This window comes from Pristiophorus japonicus, chromosome 12 (assembly GCF_044704955.1).
Source record: "Pristiophorus japonicus isolate sPriJap1 chromosome 12, sPriJap1.hap1, whole genome shotgun sequence".
NCBI classification, from domain to species: domain Eukaryota; kingdom Metazoa; phylum Chordata; class Chondrichthyes; family Pristiophoridae; genus Pristiophorus; species Pristiophorus japonicus.
Window position 1 is genome coordinate 8,760,793 of NC_091988.1, and position 19,338 is coordinate 8,780,130.

Genomic DNA, 19,338 nt, shown 5'->3' on the forward strand with positions numbered 1-19,338 from the left:
ACTTGCATTAATCGCTGACTGACTGTCAGAGAAATTTTGAATGATAGAAAAAAGCTGTTGGAAATTAAGCTGTTTTCATTTACTGGACATTTAAAGGCAGTACAAGGAGCACTTAAACTTCAGGTTATGGGAACAGAAAGGGAAAGGACTTACCTTCTCTCTGCCTTGTCTGTTGGATTGTAACTGAACCAGCAGAGGGAACCAGAGTTGTGCATTCTCCTGCCCACGACATGATATTGCTTCTCTCATTGCAATTAGTATTGGAAGTGCACATTTGGCCTGGAAAGATTTGGGGTAACTACAGTATGAAAATATCATTGCGTGTTTCATTACCCTGAGAAAATTTGCTTGTTACTGATTCACGCCGCTTTACACAGAAACATCACTACATGTGAATTTCCGCCGTGTGTCAGACGCATCCACCAAAACCCGCTGCCACTCATTTACATTGCTCTGCTCCCAAGCAAAAGACCTCAGGTGAGTTTCCTGGATTTATGTGACTAAGGTGCTGGCGTAGATTTATGCTCATAGTCACTTGATAGCGGCATAACTGAGATTTCTGGCGCTGGATTGTGATTATCAGCAATTGTAAAAATAATTGACCAAAGTTCTATCAGTATCAGTGCACCCCAAATTTTCCATACCCCCACACTAACCACCCACCACCCCCCCCTGCCCCATGCATTCAGAAGAATTAAACGGTTGGAATAGTCTTTCCAATGAATATCCACATGTTTTGCATAATATAATCTGTAAATCAAGGAGATCAGATACCTGTTCCCAGTTCTGATGAAGGCTCTTCGACCTGAAACGTTAACTCTGTTTCTCTCTCCACAAATGCTGCCTGGCTTGCAGTTTCTGTTTTTATTTTAGATCAGATACCTGTGTTGTCTTTCTCAGTAATCAAATATATTCTGTATTCTGAGGTCGACCTTGAATATTCTGTATGTCTCATTAAACACGAGAAAGTGAACTATTGAATAAATGATGATGCAAATACTTGAATGTGTGAAACTTTTGCATGTAATTTCCTCTCTTCACACACTTACTTATTTAAAAATCAGCATAGTGGGAACTTTCTTGTAAGCTGTCAGAATGTTTAGCACCACTGGAAAACTATATGAACGTTTTCAAAAATAAGGAGCAACTTCCAGATGTTTTTTCTGTTCTGCGGTTTAAAAAATGAGAACATTTTAATTTAACTGGCACAGGTATGTACCCGCTACTCATGAGATTCTAATACAAAAGCAAAAAACTGCGGATGCTGGAATCCGAAATAAAGATTGGGGAGACCAAACGCAGATTGGGTGACTGCTTTTCAGAACAAATTTCGTTCAGTCTGTAAGTGTGACCCTGAGCTTCCAATCGCCTGTCACTTTAATTCCCCGCTCCACTCCCACTCCGACCTCTCTGTCCTCGGCCTCCTGCACTGTTCCAACGAAGCTCAACGCAAGCTCGAGGGACAGCAGCTCATCTTTCGTTTAGGCACTTTACAGCCTTCTGTACTCAACATCGAGTTCAACAATTTCAGACCATAACCTCTGCCCCTATTTTTTTTCCCTTTCCTTCCTTTTATTACAACCCCCCCTTTTCCCCTTTTTTTGTCCACGGCAGCTGGTGATAATTCCACCATTCACACTCCAACACCCCATCTAGACTCAGCTTTTGTTTCCCAACTTGTGCCATTAACATCTCATTTTTGCCCATCATCCCTTTTGTCTCTTAAGCAAGTGATCAGGAAGGCCAATGGAATCTTGGCCTTTATTGCAAGGCGGATGCAGAGAGGATGTTTCCACTGATGGGGGGGAGACTAGAACTAGAGGGCATAATCTTAGAATAAGGGGCCGCCCATTTAAAACTGAGATGAGGAGGAATTTCTTCTCTGAGGGTTGTAAATCCGTGGAATTCGCTGCCTCAGAGAGCTGTGGAAACTGGGACATTGAATAAATTTAAGACAGAGATAGACAGTTTCTTAAATGATAAGAGGATAAGGGGTTATGGGGAGCGGGCAGGGAAGTGGAGCTGAGTCCATGATCAGACCAGCCATGATCGTATTAAATGCTGGTGCAGGCTTGAGGGGCTGTATGGCCGACTCCTGCTCCTATTTCTTACGTTATTAAATCTCTCCTGCCTTCCACCCTATCACAGACCTTCGCTTTTGTTCTTTCCTTCCCTCCCCCTTTCACTGCACTTCCTTCCTTTCACTTCCTTAAAAATCTGTTAAATCGCAAACTTTTCCAATTCTGGGTCACAGACCCGAAAGGTTAACTCTGTTTCTCTCCACAGATGCTGCCTGACCTGCTGAGATTTCCAGTATTGTCCGTTTTTATTACCCATGAGACTTTGCTTCCTTGAAAGCACTGCACCGTCACTCTATTAAAACTTTTTGCAGGGATAGGGCAGTGATCTTTGCGCATATTTCTAGTCATAGGGACGTAAAACTGAATACATTGGAATTGGAAGAAGATGGTGTGTGTTAAGATAAATGTTGTCAAAAGTGCACTTCGTTTGAATCTTTCAAGTGGTTTCAAAATATCTATCTGTTACAGTTACGGTGCCCCAGAGAATGTTGGGGTTGATTTAAGCTCCCTGGCAGGAATGCGGAAAGGTGAACGACTGGGTGTGGTAGTAGGCAGGCTCAGCTGATTTTTAACGGCCGGGCCTCGTTGGCATGACGCTCACCGGCAGAACGGTCCCCGGCACATGGTAAATTCTCCGCGAGGAAAATTCCACTCGTGGGTGGGGGGGGTACAAGGTTTTCTTGTCGTGTCTGGCAGTGCTCTCCTGCACCTCCTGGCCCACAAAGAATCCTGTAATTTAAAAAAAAAACATCTTACTGGGCCTCTTCTTTCCCTGGCTGCTGTTCCCAGCAGGTTGTGCCTGGCAGGGAAACCACTACTGCTCCCCCACTTGGGCAGATCGGAGACCGTTTACATTATAAGTCCGATAAATCGTATTTAAACAGGACCCTACTGGTTTGGGGTGCGTGTCCTTGCCACATGCACTTTAAAATTACACTTGGTGAGATAGGGCCAGGAACAAATGGAGAAATTCCCCCGCCCCATTTTAACTGCCCACCTACCTGGCTTCCATCCAAGTGGGGGGAGTTAAAGTCGACCCCATTATTTCTGAATGATATTATGGTTTTTATGTTTTTTTGGGGAGGCATGATGTGAATGTCTTCTAAATTCCGGGCTTTTCATTCGTAGAAGCCTTCTTTATTTTTTTTTCACTATTGTAGTCTCCATTGATATGATAATATGGGCAAAGGCTTAAAATATTTGCAAATGCATTCAGTGTTACAAAGTCTGATGTATAAGTTGCAGCTTTATGTTGAATTTTAGTAATGGGCCGAGGGGACCAATTTGTACACCACTGACAGCTATCCGAGCATGAATTGTATTTGTCAATATATCAGCAGTTCTTTATATCCAATAGCATCTATTGAATGAGCTCTTGGGTGCTACAGTTGATTTCTGCGATAAATGGTCACATAGAGCATCTCACAGCAATAGATGTTCGCACGGAGCATCTCACAGCGACAGACGGTCACACAGAATTTTTTGAGGATGTAACTAGCAGAGTGGACAAGGGACAACCAGTGGATGTGGTGTATTTAAACTTTCAAAAGGCTTTTGACAAGGTCCCACACAAGAAATTAGTGTGCAAAATTAAAGCACATGGTATTGGGGATAATGTACTGACGTGGATAGAGAACTGGTTGGCAGACTAGAAGCAAAGAGTAGGAATAAACGGGTCCTTTTCAGAATGGCAGGCAGTGACTAGTGGGGTACCGCAAGGTTCGGTGCTGGGACCCCAGCTATTTACAATATACATTCATGATTTAGACAAAGGAATTGAATGTAATATCTCCATGTTTGCAGATGACACTAAGCTGGGTGGTGGTGTGAGCTGTGAGGAGGATGCTAAGAGGCTGCAGGGTGACTTGGACAGGTTAGGTGAATGGGCAAATGCATGGCAGATGCGGTATAATGTAGATAAATGTGAGGTTATCCACATTGGTGGTAAAAACAGGAAGGCATATTATTATCTGAATGGTGACAGATTAGTAAAAGGAGAGGCGCAACGAGACCTGGGTGTCATGGTACATCAGTCAAAAAGGCAAATGGCATGTTGGCCTTCATAGCGAGAGGATTTGAGTATAGGAGCAGGGAGGTCTTACTGCAGTTGTACAGGGCCTTGGTGAGGCTACACCTTGAATATTGTGTACAGTTTTGGTCTCCAAATCTGAAGAAGAACATTCTTGCTATTGAGGGAGTGCAGCAAAGGTTCACCAGACTGATTCCTGGAATGACAGGACTGACATATGAAGAAAAATTGGATTGACTAGGCTTGTATTCACTGGAATTTAGAAGAATGAGAGGGGATCTCATAGAAACATATAAAATTCTGACGGGATTGGACAGATTAGATGCAGGAAGAATATTCCCGATGTTGAGGAAGTCCAGAACCAGGGGTCACAGTCTCAGGATAAAGGGGTAAGCCATTTAGGACCGAGATGAGGAGAAACTTCTTCATTCAGAGAATTGTGAACCTGTGGAATTCTCTACCACAGAAAGTTGTTGAGGCCAGTTTGTTAGATATATTCAAAAGGGAGTTAGATATGGCCCTTATGGCTAAAGGGATCAAGGGGTATGGGGAGAAAGCAGGAGTGGGGTATTGAAGTTGCATGATCAGCCATGATCATATTGAATGGTGGTGCAGGCTCGAAGGGCCGAATGGTCTACTCCTGCACCTATTTTCTATGTTTCTATGTTTCTATGCTCCACAGAGCATTTCACAGGGATAAATGGTCACATGGAGCATCTCACAATGATAGAAGATCACATTAGTATACCTGGACAGTGGTGATCTTAAGGTACACACCACCCCAAAGTGTAGCTTTTGCAATGATAAGCTGTTTGGCTTGATCACAAGAATGGATGATGGTACAGATTTGATGCCTAAAATGTGTTACAGTCTTTTATTTTCAGGAATTGTCAATGTGTTTAGCAATATTGCTAGTATGTTTTGTCTAAATATAATTATGAACACAGACTTTTGGTAAGACTTATACATCAAATAATCAGTGTTCATTGCAGATAACATACAAACTTTAAAGAGAAGGTTTATTTTGTTTTAATAGTATTTATGTTAAAAGGAATGAGTTTAACTGATTTTCTGTGGGTAAAGAATTGGGCAAGAAATTTTGTGCAAATCCTTTTCATAAGATAATAGAAATATATTTTCCAATATTTATCTGGATAGATTTTTCATTATCAGATATATTTTTGGGGTATCACGGTGTAAATAGACAGAATGAAGCCTTTGCAAATAATGGATACTGATCTCAAAAATGTTCCATTCTGAAGCAATGCTGAACATGTTCAAAATGAAACACCGTAGTAACAGACACAATAACAAATCTATAGTTTCTATGGCAACAACAACTGACCATATTCTGAGGAATTGCAGCTACCTGTTTTCCATTGCACACCTCATTAAAGTGATGTTCGCTCAGTACCTCCACTGCAGTGATCGCAGCCTTCCAGCCATGTGGCTGTAGTAATGAGCAGCAATCATTTCTGCTTGGCACAATTATAGCAAATTCAAGGACAGCTGCAGATGGGGCTCTTAATAGTGCCCTGTAGTGATGCACCAGTCATACCTATCCATGTTTAACTTTCCTCCAGTAGATCACAAGTCACTTTGACAGGTCTCTTGTTCTTTCACTGTGAAGGGAGCACAGATGTCTCCCAACATGTTAGGCTTCAGCTTGAGTACCTTCAAATATTCATTACATATCTTGCTTTTTTTCCAGTATTGTTCCGTTTGAAAAACACCACCATATACAAGTGGTGTTTTTGCAAACAAGTCAAGATTTTTATTCTCAAACTTACAGGCACATTGTGCTGTATTGCTATTTTATTCAGTCTTTTTTTGTAATTTTTTTGTATAAGTACATCCCTGCAACCAATTTCTAAAGAATAATTCACCAAAGACTGTTGAATAAAGGAGGTCGTTGATGATTAAGAAAGTCACAGATGTCGCGGCGTATGAGATCTGTAGACAACCGAGTGAAATAAAATAGCTGCTATATTGGTGAACATGGTTAACTTCTGTTTGAGTTTTAATGATAGCTAATTGTTAAATGTAGATGGACATTTTACAGTCTGACTGCGGTAATGATTTTCAAGCATTGTAACTAAGCTTTAAAAACTTATTTTCTATTCTCCTATATTACAACTTAAATTTATATAGCGCCTTTGAATTAGAAAAATGTCCCAAGGCATTTTACAGGTCAAAAACTTCGGATTGCACGGGATATACGGCACAGAAACAGGCCATTCGACCCAACCAGTCCATGCCGACGTTTCTGCTCCACTCGAGCCTCCTCCCGTCTTTCCTCATCTAAATCTATCAGCATAACCCTCTATTCCCTTCTCCCCCATATGCTTGTCTAGCCTCCCCTTAAATGCATTGATACTATTCGCCTCAACCACACCCTGTGGCAGCGAGTTCCATATTCTCACCACTCTCTGGGTAAAGAAGTTTCTTCTGAATTCCCTATCGGATTTCTTGGTGACTATCTTATATTGATGGCCTCTAGTTATGCTCTTCCCCACAAGTGGAAACATTCTCTCTGTATCCATTCTATCAAAACCTTTCATAATTTTAAAGATCTCTATTAGGGTACCCCTCAGCCTTTTTTCAAGAGAAAAGAGACCCAGCCTGTTCATCCTTTCCTGATATGTATACCCTCGCATTTCTGGTATCATCCTTGTAAATCTTCTCTGCACCCTCTCCAGTGCCTCTATATCCTTTTTATAATATGGTGACCAGAACTGTACGCAGTGCTCTGTGGTCTAACTAAGGTTCGATACAGGTTTAGCATAACTTCCCTACTTTTCAGTTCTATCCCTCTAGAAATAAACCCTAGTGCTTGGTTTGCTTTTTATGGCCTTGCTAACCTGTGTCACAACGTTTAGTGATTTGTGTATTTGTATCCGAGATCCCTTTGTTCCTCTACCCCACCCAGACTCGCACCCTCCCAGTAATAAGTGACCTCCCTATTCTTCCACCAAAATGTAATACCTCACATTTATTTGTGTTGAAATTAATTTGCCAATTGTATGCCCATTCTGCAAGTTTATTAATGTTCTCCTGTCATTTGTTGCAGTCCTCCTCAGTATTGACTATCCCCCACTTTGGTGTCATCCGCAAATTTAGAAATTGTGTTTTTGATTCCAAAGTCTAAATTGTCAATAGAAATTGAGAACATCAGTGGTCCCAGCACTGATCCTTGTGGAACACCAGTACCCACCTTCTGAATAGTTACCCTTTACCCCTACTCTTGGCTTTCTGTCTTGAAGCCAGCTAGCGATCCATTCTGCTACTTGTCCCCTGACTCTGCATTCTCTGACCTTGTTCATCAGTCTATTCTGGGGTACCTTATCGAAGGCCTTTTGAAATCTAGAAAAAATTACATTTACTGCATTACCATTGTCTGTTCTCTCTGTTACCTCTTCAAAACTTTCAATGAGGTTGGTCAAGCAAGACTTTCTCTTTGGAAATCCATGCTGACTATTTGAGGGGAGGCTTCTTTACGCAGAGGGTTGTGGGGATCTGGAACTCACTGCCTGGAAGAGTGGTGGATGCAGAAACTCTCACCACTTTTAAGAGATGGTTGGATGGGCACTTAAAGTGCAGTAACCTGCAGGGTTATGAACCTAGAGCTGATAATTGGGATTAGATTGGATGACCTTTTGTTGGACGGCGCAGATACGATGATAAATACTGCAGGGAATAGAATACGGCCAGGGTGATGATCTGAACTAGTTTCGATCGCCTGGATGGGTCGGAGAGAAATTTTCCCAGATTTTTTTCTCCCTAAATTGGCCTGGATTTTTATCTGGTTTTTGCTACTCCCCAGGAGATCACATGGCTCTGGTTGGGGTGGAGTGTAGAATGTTTCATTATAAGGGATGTCGCAGTTGTGTGAGGCGGACTGGTTGGGCTGGGTGCTCTTTGCCTTTTGCCTTTCCGTCATATTCGTTATTATATTTTTCTAAGTTTCTAGGTGTTCTATTTTCTCCTTTAGTAGAGATTCCATTATTTTTCCTAACACCGATGTTAAGCTGACTGATCAATAATTCCCTGGACATATTCTATCCCTCTTCTTAAACATAGGTATTACATTAGTTATCTGCCAGTCCTCTGGCACTACACATTTTTCTAAAGAATTATTAAATATGTGCAGTAAGACCCCTATCTCTTCCCTAGCTTCCTTTAAAATGCGTGGATGCAATCCATCCGGTTTTATCCTCTCTGAGTTTGATTAATTTATTTCATATATCCCCTCTTTTACTTTTCTCATTACTAATTTCATGATCCAATGTCATATCCACCAGTTCTATCTCCCTGGTAAATACTGAAGCAAAATAATGATTTCATATTTCTGCCATCTCTCTATTGTTACCTGTGGTATTATCCTCTCTACCCCTCAATGGCATCATTACCATCCCAACCTTCCTTTTTATCGATGTGCCTGTAAAAGTTTTACAATATTGTTTTATATTCCTTGATAATTTAGTTCCTCGTTGCCTTCTGAATTGTTTATTTGACTTCTCTCCTAATCTTTTCGTAATCTCCCTTATCATAGAAACATAGAAATTAGGTGCAGGAGTAGGCCATTCGGCCCTTCGAGCCTGCACCGCCATTCAATATGATCATGGCTGATCATTCAACCTCAGTACCCCTTTCCTGCTTTCTCTCCATACCCCTTGATCCCTTTGGCTGTAGGGGCCATATTTAACTCCCTTTTGAATATATCTAATGAACTGGCATCAACAACTCTCTGCGGTAGAGAAGTCCACAGGTTAACCACTCTCTGAGTGAAGAAGTTTTTCCTCATCTCGGTCCTAAATGGCTTACCCCTTATTCTTAAACTGTGACCCCGGTTCTGGAACTCCCCAGCAATGGAAACATTCTTCCTGCCTCTAACCTGTCCAATCTCATCAGAATTTTATATGTTTCTATGAGATCCCCTCTCATTCTTCTAAACTCCAGTCGATACAAGCCCAGTTGATCCAATCTCTCCTTATATGTCAGTGCTGCCATCCCGGGAATCAGTCTGGTGAACCTTCGCTGTACTCCCTCAATAGCAAGAACGTCCTTCCTCAGATTAGGAAACCAAAACAGAACACAATATTCCAGGTGAGGCCTCACCAAGGCCCTGTACAACTGCAGTAAGACCTCTCTGCTCCTATACTCAAATCCTCTAGCTATGAAGGCCAACATGCCATTTGCCACCTTCACCGCCTGCTGTACCTGCATGCCAGCCTTCAATGACTGATGTACCATGACACCCAGGTCTCGTTGCACCTCCCTTTTTTCTCATCTGTCACCATTCAGATAATATTCTGTTTTCCTGTTTTTGCCATCAAAGTGGATAACCTCACATTTATCCACATTATACTGCATCTGCCATGCATTTGCCCACTCACCTAACCTGTCCAAGTCACCCTGCAGCCTCTTAGTGTCCTCCTCACAGCTCACACCGCCACCCAGCTTAGTGTCATCTGCAAATTGGAGATATTACACTCAATTCCTTCATCTAAATCGTTGATGTATATTGTAAATAGCTGGAGTCCCAGCACTGAACCCTGCCGCACCCCACTGGTCACTGCCTGCCATTCTGAAATGCACTCCCCTGCTGTCGATGTACTAAAACAAAACGAGTTCGAGAGATGACAACATGTTCAAGGACCTTGGCGAGGAAAGATAGTTTGGAGATACGGCAGCAGTTTGCAAGAACAGAAGAGCTGGAGGTTTTTTTTGAGGAGGAAAGTATTGACAGCAGCTTTGAAAGGGAGGAGGACAATACCTTAGGAGCAGGAACCATTTTAAATGGCCCAGAATTTGCAGTGCTGATGACGGCAGCGATCGCCGTCATTTTGCCTTTGAAGTTGACAACAGCTTCAGGATTTAGCGTATGTGCAGTCCAATGCGGAAATCCTGACGTTGGGATCTGTCACCACTCCTCCACAGGCATTGCTGTGCTCTCCCCTACCCCCACCTACAGTGCCAGCAATCAGTGTAATCTCTCACATCATCGAAACTGACAAAAACTTTGGCTCTGACAGAGTAATTACGCTGTTAAATACCCCATTAAAAGTTAAACCCTTTTAGATTAGGTATAACTGGGATTTTAACTGGGACTGCTAAACAAAGGTTATGGCCCTGAAAAATTAATTTTAATTTTATGGAGTGTCAAATGTGTCCATTTTATTAGAATGGAAGATAAACAAATTTAAAAGTTTCTTAAAAATTAAAATTAACATTTTTAAGAAACTTTTAAATTTGTTTGTCTTTATAGGCTGATTCCGGAGATGAGGGGGTTACCTTATGATGATAGATTGAGTAGACTGGGTCTTTATTCGTTGGAGTTCAGAAGGATGAGGGGTGATCTTATAGAAACATTTAAAATCATGAAAGGGATAGACAGGATAGAGGCAGTTCCACTGGTCGGGGAGACTAGAACTAGGGGGCACAGCCTCAAAATACAGGGGAGCCAATTTAAAACCGAGTTGAGAAGGAATTTCTTCTCCCAGAGGGTTGTGAATCTGTGGAATTCTCTGCCCAAGGAAGCAGTTGAGGCTAGACATTGAATGTATTCAAGTCACAGATAGATAGATTTTTAAACAATAAGGGAATTAAGGGTTACGGGGAGCGGGCGGGTAAGTGGAGCTGAGTCCACGGCCAGATCAGCCATGATCTTGTTGAATGGCGGGGCAGGCTCGAGGGGCTAGATGGCCTACTCCTGTTCCCAATTCTTATGTTCTTATATTTCAGGTTTGCCTTTCCCTGATATGAGAGCCCCAATCTTTGTTTTGCTCTTTCTAACATTTTTTAAAAGTTAGAATCAGAGGAACTTACTCATTTACTGGTTCGTTGACTTTGCGAATTCTTGCATTTTGATTGGCTGCTTAGACAGCTTATTGACGTCACAGCAGCTCGTCACTGGGAATCCCCATTAGCTTACATTAATTTCAATTGTGCTTCAGAAAACCTGAAATTTTCGACACAGAGAATGCAAGATCTTTGTTCGAAGCTTACTTTGAGGCCAGCGGTGAACACCTTTGCTTCGCCGCTGACCGCAAATTCTCGGCCATTGTTAGTATGTTACGGATGCCAAGAAGTGAAGTTTGGGTGGTCAGCAGTTTAGTGCGAATGGGGTTAAGAGAGCCAGAAGGTGGGTCTTGTGGACAAGATGAGGTTGGAGAGGGGTGATGGGAGATAAACGAGAGGAGTGTAGGTTCAAGGCAAGACGTGGTGGGCAAGGTAAAGGGAGGCGACAGCTGAACGGATGCTCTCATAATGGCAAAGAAGTCCCTGATCTCCTCACACTTGATGTTGGTGAGGGTGGAGGAGGTAGAGGCAAGGGGTTGAAGTGGACAGTAGTGGAGAAAAGAAATCGGGGTTATCTTTGATTTCCAGAATAATATAGAAAATAGAAACATAGAAAATTGGTGCAGGCGTAGGCCATTCGGCCCTTCGAGACTGCACCACCATTCAATAAGATCATGGCTGATCATGCAACTTCAGTACCGCACTCCTGCCTTCTCTCCATATCCCCTGATCCCTTTAGCCGTAAGGGCAGTTTTCTTGGCAGTTATTCCTATTTACAATGTCGTTCCACAGGTTCTAGACCACCTGCAGTGTCTCACCCAAATTGTCATTTTGTGGATAGGGCTAGGGCTAGATAGTAATTGTGAGCAGTCTGTACAACAATAGAAAGCATGTGAGCCAGGCCCAATCCTCATTGTTCTCTGCCAATTTTCCTTTCATTTTGGTGTTTATCTGCATTTCCAAATTTTTACTCTTCAATAACTCTGATTTGTTGGAAGATTAATGAATAGTTCACTGGGAATCTTTAGTTCCTTTCCCAGTCTCATCCCTGTGGAAAACACATGCATCATGAATTTCTTCACAGGATCTCCTGCTCAACCACGAAATTTGACAGAAGAAAGTTGGAAACCCCATCGAAGCGATACGTCCAGGGTTTCTGCCGTTCTTCCGACGAGTTTACGGCAGATGATCAGGAGATCCCATAAGGAAATTCCTGGCGCTGCTGCAGATAACAGTTCTGGCATCTGTGCATTTATTGTTACCAGCGAAAAAAATCAGCGTGCAAAAGCTTTGACATTTACTTCAGTAATATGCAGGCAAGGTCCCTGGGGCAGCACGGGCGATATATGTGCGCACTAGGTCCGTGCAGCAGAGCAGGTCTCCAGTCGTCCTGGTTAACCCTTGCCACTGGACCAAGACCTCGCTCTGTCAAGCCCGTGTGGTGGCTGGTGTGCAACGGCCACCCCACGTTAAAAAAATCCACACACAGGCATCTTCCACCCTTCAGGATGTAGTTCGGGATCTGGAATATTAGGTCCTTCATTGAAACACCTGTGAACTCATCCCTATTTGACGTGAAAACAAGTCATCCTCGCTTCGAGGGACTGCCTATGATGATGATGCAGGCCAACATTCCTGCTAAGCTGTACGATTGCCCAGCGATCGGGAGGTCCCGCACAGGTTACTCACCGGCTTGTAAATAGGGGAAACCGCGCATGCATGAAAATGTGAATGGGCTGGGCAACCATTGAAAGAGACTGCGCACAAAAATTAGGGGGAAGCATGATCAGGAATAAAACATTTGTGTTAGAAAAGCATGCTTTCAATGTGCCAAAATAGATGTTGATTTTTTTTTAAATGGCCATGTTTTTGGTTCTATAATATCTGCCAATTCATGAAATTGTTTATTACTCGAGCGCTATTGGAAACAGCCCGAGAGGATTTTTAGATATATATCTGCACCTTAAAAAAAATTGGTCCATTCAGAAAGCCGACATCTTATTGCCCTTCACATGTGACTTTGAACTTTTCTCATGGATTTTGTATGTAGAACTGAAGATAAATATATCCTTTGTCCAAGTACATCGATGAGACGATGAATGTTTCTGTCGTGGCTGACCTTTTCTTAAGCTGATGACTTGCTCTGTGGAATTCCTTATGGACAAATTTGCTAATGAAGATCCATGTAAGCCACTTGAGCAATCAGCAACTAAAATTAACCTTAAAATGTCTGCTGAACCAATGTCTCCTTATTAGCAAAGTTTTAAATTTTGCACCATACATAATTCGCAACAGGACAATTTTGCAGCAGTACACATTTCAGTCGTTTTGAATTGAGTGGAATTTTCATTCTGTACCATTTCGAAACAATATTTATATATAATTGAAAGCAGTCGTTCATACCGGATGTCGTTATCTTGTAATCAACTGATAATTTATTGTTCAACCTGGTGTCATCGAGACAGTGTGCTGCAGTTCATCGCTGCCCCATTGAGACTGGCAATGTGGTACATTGTAGCTTAGGGCCTTTGATTTTCTACATCGTGAATCTCTAATTACAACCATGCCATTAGATGCTTTCCCATAGGAAGGGAAAATGGATGGGCTAGTCATTGTGGCAACTCCCTTGCCCCTGCTCACAGCCAGCTGTGACGTGGCACTGGCAGAGGAGGGGAACAATCAAGAGAGGGACTTCTGAGTTGACGCCTGTTGCACGTGTCCTCCTGGCTGAAGAGGAGAATTGGCAGGGATATGGGTTGTCTACCCGCTACGGTGACTGTGGGAGGCATATGGATTGGTGAGACCTAGGGAAAGAAAATCAGGGGAAAGGCGGGTGTTTGTCATACCGTGAAGAGAAAAAAATATATAAGGGAACAATTTCAAGGCTGCAGTTTAAGTTTGATTGCAAACTGCTAAATAGTGGGGTAGAAATTCCGATGTCCCGGGCCTGTACCAAGTCTGTACGGACCCGGGAAGGCATCGGAAAAGCCGGTTTTCAGCACGCAATGCACATGCGCTGAAAACCGTCTTTTCCGATCTGTCACAGATCGTAGCCAGATCGGGAGCGAGGATATTTGTACGGGCAAGATTGTGATATTTACGCATATCTTGCCCAGCAAATGTCCTCAAAAATCTTGCGCCTGAAAAAGCAGGCACATTGCCTACTGTTACTGGCGCAAGTGTTTAAAACACACAAAACATATTAAAATAAAATTAGGAAAACATATTTTATTGTTTAAAACCCTCCCCACAACGGTAAGTTTATTTTAAGGCATAATTAAAAAAACTTTTTTTTAAATCGGGAAAATATATTTTTTTTATAAAACATTAATAACTTTAATTTAAATGAATCTTAAATATGTAGTGTATATTTTGTATTTTTCATTAGTGTTTTGGGTGTTTAGGAGGGGTTTTCATTCATAATTTCGGACTTAAAACGCTCCTATTACTATGAATGAGAATATCCTATACCTGATTGGCTGCCCAGAGCCATGTGACTCCAGCTCCACGCCTGCGCACGTCCCGACGTGCACGCGATGCGACACGCAGGGAGAGGAGGCCTGTGGGTCGTGAAGCCGAGCGGGCGCAGCAGTTTCAGGTAGGTGCGTACTTTTTCTCTAAAATCTAGTCGAACGCCCGCGGGAAGGAGAAAGCAGAATTTCTACGCCATTCATTCTCTTGACTTATGAAATGATCTGGGCTCCTTGACAACATTATTATTGCCATATAGCATCTATTCTCTAAACTATATTTTTACTGTCACATAAGCACTCTACATAGAACCTCCACATACTTGTACTGCACAAATGGGTGGAATGTGTCTCTTCACCATTGAAGGATGGACACTGCTTTGCTGGAGTTAGTCTTGAAATAATAAATCCTCTTAACTCGAAAATGGTGCCACAGCATCTATTCTAAATCTGTGATCTCCAAATAGCTCAGTGCTGGCTAGGACTATAATTTCTGCTGTGTAGATAATTCAGTTCAATCTCCCAGAATATAATGCTCTTGACATGCTGAATGGTACACTTTCAAACTCCGTTCATACAATTGGTGCTGATTTGAGTGTACCCTAACAGGATGCTACCACTTGTGATATGATATTAACCAGCCAGTTCCATCAATGTTTCATCAGTGCTGATGAAGTGGTTCGTGCTGGCCAGGCAGCTTCCCGAAAGCCTTCTCAGCATAGTTTTGGTGCAGTACACTGACGCTTTTTCAATCATTTAATACCAGCACAGTCAGTTATGTCACCTAAGAACTCACTTTCAGAGTGGAAGCAAGTCTTCCACAATTTCAAGGGACTGCCTGTGATGATGACGAATGAGTTATGTACTGAGTCATTTGGCACGACTATCATTTCCTGTTAATTATGATAGCTGGCTATTGTGCCATAAAATTCCAGTTATGCCACATTACTACTACTAGAAATTGACATTTGTTGGTTTATTATTGTATGGTTTTACAGCTGGACCGCCCATTTTATCTGGGGGTGGGGGGGGATGGTAGATGTTCCCTTTAGAATTGCTTAATAATGTGGAGACTGTGATATAGTACGCTTGTCTTCATGTCTTTCTTTTGCTAGGTTATTAATCAACATGAACAGACATCAGACCACTGACCTATTGGGCTTTGCTGTTAATATGCTTTCTGATACTAAAGTGGAGCACGAGTTTCACAACCTCAGTATGTCACAAAGCGCTTCATAGGCAATAAGTTAATTTTTGAAGTGTGGTTAGTGTTGCAATGTGAGGGAAGTGTAGCAGCCAATTTGCACGCAGCAAGATTTCAAAAACAGCAATGAAATAAATGACCAATTAAATAGTCTTTAGTGGTGTTGTTTGAGGGATAAATGTTAGCCAGGACATTGGGAAAACTCACCTGCTGTTCTCTGAATAGTGTAATCTTTTATGGAATCTTGATTTAACGTCTCATTCGAAAGCCCTCACTTCTGACAGTGCAGCATTCTCTCAGTACTGCACTTGGTGTCTGTTATGTTCAGAATAACTCCATAGGACTGTATATCTTAAGCTCATACTGTTGTGACCTTGGTCTCTTTATTGTAACTCCAGAGTGAAGAGGCAGCGTGGTAGACTGCCTTTTATACCCTGCTTACCCAGGGTGTGCAGGTGACCCTTGGGTCTCTCCCTGGTGTCAAGTCTTACACATTGGTAATGTTTACATACATAACAGTGTCAGCCAAGATTATTTGCTGAAGTGCTGAAATAGTGAAGTTTGAGCCCACGACTTTTTGACTCAGAGTGCTACAACCTGATATTGTTCCAATAAAACTTGTCAAATTAGAAAGCTACATTCATGCTTCTACACATATAGTCCTCTTCTTCACGTGGAACTATTCAGTATCTGCCTGTAATTTGCAAATTGCTTTCATAAAGATTAATTTTATTACCACCAGTTTAAAGGGCAGAGAAGGGAAGAGTATCTGATCAGGTTTTCTACAGCTCATATGATAACACTAATTTAGAAGAACTCACAGCAGTGGTTAAGGATTTAACCAAAATACAATCCTGTGGGATTAGGCTATATTCTTTCATTAGAAAATCAGTGTTATATTGCTTTTCTTCCGTGTCTTTTCTTCTTGGACGTCATTTGTAGAGTCGATACAAATGCCTCATTATAAACATCTGATTGTTTCATTACTGCCCTACCCCACGGCCAATTATTCTAGCACTGTCCACTTGACTGATGTGCATCATAATAATGGCAATCCTTTGTCCTAGATATCCTTTTACACGTGCACTAAATCTTACTATGGATATATAGTTTAGTAGCTTTTACTGATCAAGTATACCAAGTACAGTATTTATGAAAGTGTCACTTACTGAAAATATTTCATACATCAAGAAAATTGCTGAAGTTTTGTGATTTTAAGATTGCAGTATTTTTCTTCCCATAGCCGTGTCTTTGGAATGACCAGTGTAGATGAAAATAGACCGTTTTACATCTTGCAGTTGGTACAATGGAACAAGTTGAAGGTTACATGTACATTAATTGGCATTTAGAAAAGACATTAAAAAATCTTATATGGTGAACAAAACATGAAGCCTCAGTTTTTGTGTGGAACTCCAGTATTGATTGCTTAGTCTCAAATCAAAAAATCTTACCTTCCTGCAGTTGTGTTAAATTCCTCGAGTACGGCTTCCCATAAGTTTCACTGATACCAGCACAAAGGCCTATCTAGTCCGAGCTTCTAAGGCTGCTTTTGTGATCCATTCAGACCTGTGGATACTTTATTTTAATTAGCAGGATGCACCATACGTTGTGTAGTGATGGTGCACTGTGCTGGTCTAATGCGGGGTTCAGTTCACAGCATGGTTCTTTTATTGCACCTGAAGCTTCATCTATTTTGTCAGCTGGTAAAAGATGCTTCAATTTTTATTTTTTTATTTTTTTTTAAAGAGGGCTGAGGATAAATGGACCACATGCTGTTCTCTTTTTGTTCTATCTTCTGTCCCCTTCTCTCGGAAGAGCATTGTGTCACCATAATAACAGTATTTTCTGAATACACTTGCAATAAATGAAGTTTGGAGTGCAAGAAAATTATATGTCTGGATTTTTTTTGTCGGAAGCTGTATATTTTGCAAAGTTCAATTTTAAAATGATGATGGCTCTGACAGCATCAAACAAATTCTGTCATTATGTGTGGCTCTTTGGGCTGAGTCAAAACATTTTATATTGCATCTTTTAACAATTAAAAAGGAGGTGTTTCTGCATTTTCAAGGAAGTACAAATTATAGAAATACTACGACGATTTATTAATTTGAAATCACAATCTATATATATATATGAATATTCTAGATTTTAAATTAATTTTGTTTTTATTTACAAGATTTGAATTTTATTCACATATGGCAGTAAGGAATAGAAAACATTAAAAGCTTCAGTTTGAACAAAAACAGCATTAATCATTGCTTTTGAGCCAATAAGAGAGAAACTACAACTTAAGCCAAACCTTTTAAATGTATTCTTTTTATATGGTCTCTTCAATCTCTCCAATAGATTTGTCGAATTCATTCAAATGACGGAATAACTTTTGGATTGCTGAATAAAGATTGAGTACTCAATAATGCCAAGTGTTACTGATTCTTTTTTAATCATTGTTAATTTGATTATGCACTCACCTAAAAGCCTTGGTATTTAAATATGTAAAGGGAAGAGATACACTATAGTGCTGAGAGCATGATAAATTTATCTTCGATGCAGTGTAATTGGATTATTGAATTTTCTCTTCTTCTAAATGTGTTTTGCATTGTTTTACCCATGTGTTTGAGATAGGGAGAAGGTCATTAATGGTCATTGTAGCTTAAATGCAAAGGGCACATTTGGGATAAAGTGATTTTGAATGACCATTGAGGTATGAGTCAATTAAAAGAAACAGCACATAAGATGCTATCCACAGCACCTGTGTGCTGACTGGTCAGTGTTAAGGTCCCAATGGCCCACTTGGTGCATCTATAGCTCATGCTTTAGTAAATGTCCACATCTGCCTGGGGCATCTTAGCTAATGACAAATTGCTCTTGTAATATGTAGTTTCTCAGCATGAGAATGACCAGAAACAGCTCGTAAGCATGTAGCAAGGAATAAATGTGAGAAAGCATTAACTTGTGACCTTGGACAGAAGTTCAGCTAAACATGGCTGTGTTCAATTCACAAGATTCTCTGAAGTGTATTGAAAATATTCATTGCCTGCCCTAATCTGAGCCAAGCAAGGAATAAAACGATGGAATCTAAGATTTTGAAAAAAACTTCTCCGTAAGAAATTGAGGAAATCAAACTGTAAAATTTTAAGTTGCAATCAACTCGAAAAAGCATAAAAATTGATTGACTGAGCAGCCTACAGCGATTTACCGGATAAATGTCTGCAAGATTTTTGGCCATTTGGTTACTGCACCCTTTTTTAGACTGATTGAACATAGGCATCTGTGAAATTGTCCATTATTGGGTCTTCAGTCCGCTGCACAGTGATTATCTGTTCTATATATTGCCTGGGGCAAATGGACAGCTGACAACGAGTGGTTCCTGCACCCACTATTCGTTTAGGTTACTATATTTAGATCCTCAATCCTTGTCTTAATCTTGCTGTGAATTTACAGTAGAAGCATAGTAAAGCTACAAATGTTGGAAAGTGTGAGGTCATGCACTTCGACAGACAAAAATCAAAGAGCAAGTTATTATTTAAATGGAGAAAGATTGCAAAGTGCTGCAGTACAGCGGGACCTGGGGGTACTTGTGCATGAAACACAAAAGGTTAGTATGCAGGTACAGCAAGTGATCAGGAAGGCCAATGGAATCTTGGCCTTTATTGCAAAGGGGATGGAGTATAAAAGCAGGGAAGTTTTGCTACAGCTATACAGGGTATTGGTGAGGCCACACCTGGAATACTGCGTGCAGTTTTGGTTTCCATA

General features: G+C 41.2%; 1 protein-coding gene across 3 annotated transcripts in view; it reads left to right on the plus strand.

Moving 5' to 3' along the window:
• pdzrn3b (PDZ domain containing RING finger 3b) overlaps window positions 1-19,338 on the plus strand; it is a 446,914-nt gene that overhangs the window by 197,654 nt on the left and 229,922 nt on the right. The window lies entirely within an intron of this gene.